This window comes from Sciurus vulgaris (assembly GCF_902686455.1).
Source record: "Sciurus vulgaris genome assembly, chromosome: 14".
NCBI lineage: Eukaryota > Metazoa > Chordata > Mammalia > Rodentia > Sciuridae > Sciurus > Sciurus vulgaris.
This window is the reverse complement of record NC_136475.1, coordinates 31,059,743-31,065,340: the sequence shown is the minus strand read 5'-3', so window position 1 is coordinate 31,065,340 and position 5,598 is coordinate 31,059,743. Positions and strand designations below refer to the sequence as shown.

The window sequence follows — 5,598 nt, the reverse complement described above, 5'->3', positions numbered from 1 at the left end:
GCCAAATTAGAGCTGGGGGTATAGTCCAGTGGCAGAGTGTTTGAGGCTGAGGTCCTGGGTTCAATCTCCAGCACTACAAAAATAAGGAAACTTCTAAACTTCTTTCCAAAGTGGCTGTACCATTTTATCTCAGCAATGTATGAGAGTCAGTTGTTCCATATCCTTTGAAATACTTGGCAAGGTTGATACTTTTTAATTTTAGTAATTCTAATGGATAACCAGGAGTATCCATTATGTTTTTAATTTGTATTTCCCTGTTGTTGAGTGATGTCATCTTTGACATATGTCATCTTTGATGAAGTGACTGTTCAAATATTTGGCCTCTTCACATTTTTGGCAGAAGAAAGGGTTGTCTTATTATGACTAACTTTTTGTCCCCATGGTTAAATCAAGAGCTGTGTATTTAATTCATTGTCTTCTAAAAACATTCCATACTTTGTATTTTTTACCCTGAAGTCACAGAAGTGATAAATACCAGCAAATGAAAATCTCATGAAATTTCACTTTATAATAGAATAATATTATTAAATAGCTCATAGATAACTTTTAAACCAAATGTTTATTCTTTGGGACCTAATAGATAAATAAACACGGGAGGGGTATGGGGTTATAGATTAGTGGTAGAGTGTTTGCCTAGAGTACCCAAGACCCTGGGTTCAATCCCCAGCACCACAATAAAATAAAGTTAAAATAAATAAATATGGGGAAAAGGTAAGTTCAAAGCTTCAAATGAACAAAATTAAAGCAAGCTCTAGGAAACAAATTCTAAATGGAAAAAACAACAATAACAAAAAGGTTTTCTCAAGAACTAAATACTAACAAAACAATTCATAAACTACAGATTGTACAATGTGATTGACTATTACAGGGGAATACATGCATGTAATATATACTGGGCTTATAAATTAGTATCTCCATTATTCTGTATTTAGCTTGAAAAATTACTTTTTCTATCTCAAAAAAGGTCAGACACAGTGGTGCACACCTGTAATACCAGCTACTCAGGAGGTTGAGGCAAGAAGATGGAGAGTTCAAGACCAGCTAGGCAATTCAATGAGGCCCTGTCTCAAAAAACTAAAACTCAAAAGGGGTGGGAGCAGGTAACTCAGTGGTAGAGCACCCCTGGGTTCAATCTCCAGTACCACAAAAAAGAAAGAATTAGCAGCAAAAAACTGACCCAAAAATGCCTGGAAAATCACATTAGGCTAATTGTGATGATTTTATACGATTGGACAATGATGAAGTCATGAAAAAGGTCATGGCAAGCCATAAAGCCCCAGAAAAGCTATTGACAACGTAGTATTTTTCCTATCATGGATAAATACTCATTTAGTTAATGAAAATAGGTCCAGGAATGATATCTCTCATGATTAGACACGTTTCCTTAACACATGTGAAATTTGTAGCATCATAAAAATGATTGGTATAAAATGCTAATGTCCCCTCTTGATGTGTTGACTGAGGCCTCAACTGGGTTCCTGCCTGAGTTGATGTCCACTCTGAATTCTGCAAGTGCATTGCCCTTTGGTCTTTTTAAAAAGCAATATTTTCTGTTTGTTTATTTTTGTTTTCTGTTGTTGTTGGTGGTGGTGGTGGTACTACGGATTGAATGCAAGGGTGTTTTACTACTGAGCCATATCCCCAGTCCTTTTTATACTTTATCTTGAGACAGGGTCTCACTGAGTTGCTGAGGCTGGCCTTACACTTGTGATCCTCCTGTCTCAGCCTCCTGAGCTGCTGAGATTACAGGTGTGTGCCACCATGCTGAGTTAGCAGCATGCAATTCTTGACTACCACCTTGACTTAACCTCCTGAGCATTGTGATGACCTATTCATAGGGTGAGCAGCTATGCTGTATTTTTACTTTTTCCATTGCTCCTTTTTCCTTTCTGATGTCCCAAGATTCCTTTCACCCTTCTGTTTCAAGGACAACCCCCAGTCATCCTTTAGGGTAGGACAAGTGTGCTGGTGACAATTTCCCTTCATTTTCCCTCATCTAAGAATGCCGATTCCCTCCTTTATTTCTGAATGTTTCACTGAATATTGGATTCTGGGCTAACAGGTTCTTTATTTCAGGGACTTCCTTCTGCTCTCCAGAGTTTCATAGTTTCTGAGAGGCACTTCTGCTGTTCAAATCTTTTTTTTTTTTTTTTTTTTTTTTTTTTTTCTATGTGCAAGGTGTCATTTCTCTATCTCTGCTTCAATTTTGTAGTTTATAATGTGCCTTGGGGTAGGTTTGTTTGGATTTATCCTGTATGGGGTTCACTAGCCTCTTAAATCTTTAGGTTTACGTATCTTGTAAAATTTAGAAAATCTCCAATCATTATTTCCTCAAATTTTGGTTATAATATTTTACAGTTCTAAACTTTCCATTTGGTTCATCTTTATATCTTTTCTTGGCTGAGACATTATTTTTATTTGTATTAAGCATTTTTTATGGATTCAGTCACCTTTATTAATGTATTAATGTTACATTTTGTACATAAAATCTAGTCATCTTCTCAAAGGGCTCTACTTTAGAGCAACATATTAATAGTAAAAAGTCAAGTAAGATGGCTAAACCTCAACCAAGCATTTTAATATCCTCCGGACAAGGGAAGCTAGAAAGCCAATCACTTTACACACATGTCAGTGTAGTATTCCAAAATAACTAGAAAGCTGCTACATTTTTAAGCAGGGGAGAAAGAAAAACAACTTTCATTTTGGTCTTTTTTTTGTTGTTGTTCTAGCAAATTATAATTTCAATTAACAATAATAGCATAAAAATACGCCTTTTAAATTTATGAACTTCAGCACAAATTAAAATAAAACTGTATTGGGGTATTTTGGAAGGCAAATAGCTGACAAATAGCTAGCAGCTACATCCATCAGTGCAATTGGGTCTCCTTATCAATAACTAGGTCCAGGTTGGGTATAGCCCTGACCAAAGGGAGGATGATTCCGTGCATAAGGGTTAGGCCCACTTGGAGGAGAGGTCATGGTTCCAGAACGTGGAGTAAAACCTGGTCTTTGTTAATAATCCCCCATTCCAGGTTGAGAGGCAGGGACCACAGTATAATTAGTAGGCTGAGATGTTTGGTTAGTATAAGTTTGTGGAGGATAACTGCTGGCCTGGTACTGCTATGGTGGTTGAGCAACAAGTTGCTGAAGCTGATCAGAAAAGGTAGGAGTCAGTGCCTGGGAAGTTGGCTGCTGGCCGTATCCCTGGAACTGCTGAGGTTGCTGGGGTCCAGTCTGCTGACTGTAGCTAGTTGAATACTGAGTACCATACTGCTGGGGTGGCTGAGGTGGGCATCATAGCTGGCTTGCTGCTGGTACTGTTGGTACATCTGACCTTCAAGTGTCTGAGATCTTGTACGTGCAGTCTGTTGTGGCTGAACTCCTGGTGGGTGAGCAATACTGTCCAGTGTTCCTGAACAGTCTTCTGCAGGAGCACTGGGTGGCCCTGAAACCTGATCATCTCTTAAACCAAGTGCTGACATTACATTTTTATTGATTTCACCTTGGTTTTTCAAAGGATCAAAAGCTGACATACTTGCTGCCATAACCTGAGTAGATTATTTTCCAGAAGAATCAGAAACAGCAGGCTTTTCTTCCCTACCATCCACAGTATCATTTTCAGAAATACTGGTGGAATGTCCTGGTTCTCCCAATGGTTCCAAGCTGTCCAATAAATGACTCACTTTATTTTGAAGTTCTATCAGTTCTTGACAGAGATAATTCCACCTGACTTGATTCAAGGGGTCTTGGTTGGTCATTAACAAATAAAGTCAGTTTCAGTCTCCTATGACACTGAATAGCAAAGGAAAAGTCAGAACTATCAAAAATTGTTATAAGATCTCCATCTGCATCTTTATACTTTATTGTAACTTCATCACTACTTCGAAGTTTTCCTCTGAAAACTCATTGCATCATTAGCACTAATTCATCATAAGTAATATCTTCATTATGAATGGGAATTCTCCCAATATCCTCTCCAAGTTGAGCTTTGATAATTAGTTTCCCATTTAGGTCCAACTGTCCATTCATGGTGGACCCCAGGATGTTCTTATATAACTCTAGAGAAAGACAGTTTTCAAGGCCACTGCCTTTGCGCGGGTCTCTGATGACTGGTTGATAAGCTCCCTTATCAGCTCCTTGGAGTCGTTCCAGGTTGAGAGGCAGGGACCACAGTATAAATAGCAGGCTGCAATGTTTGGGTAGTATAAGTTTGGTGTCACAGTTTCTTCAACATTACTGTCACCATCTGTGTCATCACAACTTTGGCATCTGTTGATATCTTTTTTCATTCAGATTGACATTTTCCTGGTTCTTGACGTGATGAGTGATTTTCTATTATATCCTGTACATTTGGAGAATTGTGTTATAAGTCTCTAGATGCTATTTGAAATTTCAATTTTAGCAGGCCACTTCGTACCCCTCATCAGTAGGAAAGGGAGGTTGATACTTCATTACTGTCAGGTGGGAGTAGAAGTCCACGTTCTCACTTGTCCTTCATGCACAGAGAAGGAGTGTCTCATTACTGCTGTGAAGGCGAAAGATCCAGCTCCCCATGCAGCTTCTACTGACATTATTGGTGGGGGGGAGTCATGGGGACACCACTCCAGCAGGGAAGGGTCAGGATGCTCTATTATAAATTGGATAAGAGTAGGAGTCTAGACTATCTATTAGTCTTCAGTGATAGGCATAAGGCCATGATTGGTTATATGGGTCACAGTTTTCTGCTTCTTTACACATCTGTTAATTTTTCTTAGGTACTAGGCATTGTATTACTTTGTTGAGTATTATACATTTTTGTATTTCTGTAAATTCTCTTGAACTTGGTTCTGGGATACAGTGATGCTGTTGGAAATAGTTAAAGCCTTAGGTTTTGATTTCATGATGTTTGAAACAGATCCCGAGAATTGCTCAGTTGAAGGCTATTTATTCCACACTATGGAGATAAGACCCTCCTTGCTCAATACAAGTGCCCCAGGAATCTTGAAGCTTTCCAGTCAAACTGGTGAGAACTGGCACTATCCCCAGCCTTCTGTGAGCACTGAACCCAATTGCCTCTAATCTCCTCAGATGGTTTCCTCACACACAAGTACTGGGTGGCCAACTCAGCCGAACTAAATTTAAGGAGACCCTCAGAAGATCTCCTGGGTTCTCTTTGTACAGTTCTCTGCTCTCATAATCTGTCCTTGTGGACTTTTGTGTCCTTAGATTCTTACCTGTTTCCTTAACTCAGAAAGTTTGTTCAGGCTTCTGTCGGATTCCCTCTCCCTGAACTGTGTGACCTGGGAACTCCTTCAAGGCAGTAAACTGGAATAATTGAAGGAATCTCCTCCTTAGTTTTTCACATCTCAGGAATCACTTCCTTTCATTGCTTGATGTCCACATCTTGAAAGACATTCTTTCATATATCTTCATGACTTCCTTGTTGCTACTGTCATTTCAGGCAAGAAGGTAAATCTGAACATGTTACTTCATGTTGGTCAGAAGCAGAAGTCTCCTAGGGGAGTTAATTTTTATTTTTTTTAATTTATTTATTTTTAAACCAAGATGGTCTAACTTTATTGTACACATTCTTAGCCATCATTATGCTATTATAAAGTA

The 5,598-nt window shown here is 38.8% G+C and overlaps 1 pseudogene across 1 annotated transcript; it reads right to left on the bottom strand.

Moving 5' to 3' along the window:
* Positions 1-1,689: 1,689 nt before the first annotated feature.
* LOC306643997 (protein TFG-like) lies at positions 1,690-4,541 on the bottom strand (annotated as a pseudogene). The gene has a single exon. The product of its transcript is annotated as a protein TFG-like (transcript).
* Between the last annotated feature and the right edge of the window lie 1,057 nt (positions 4,542-5,598).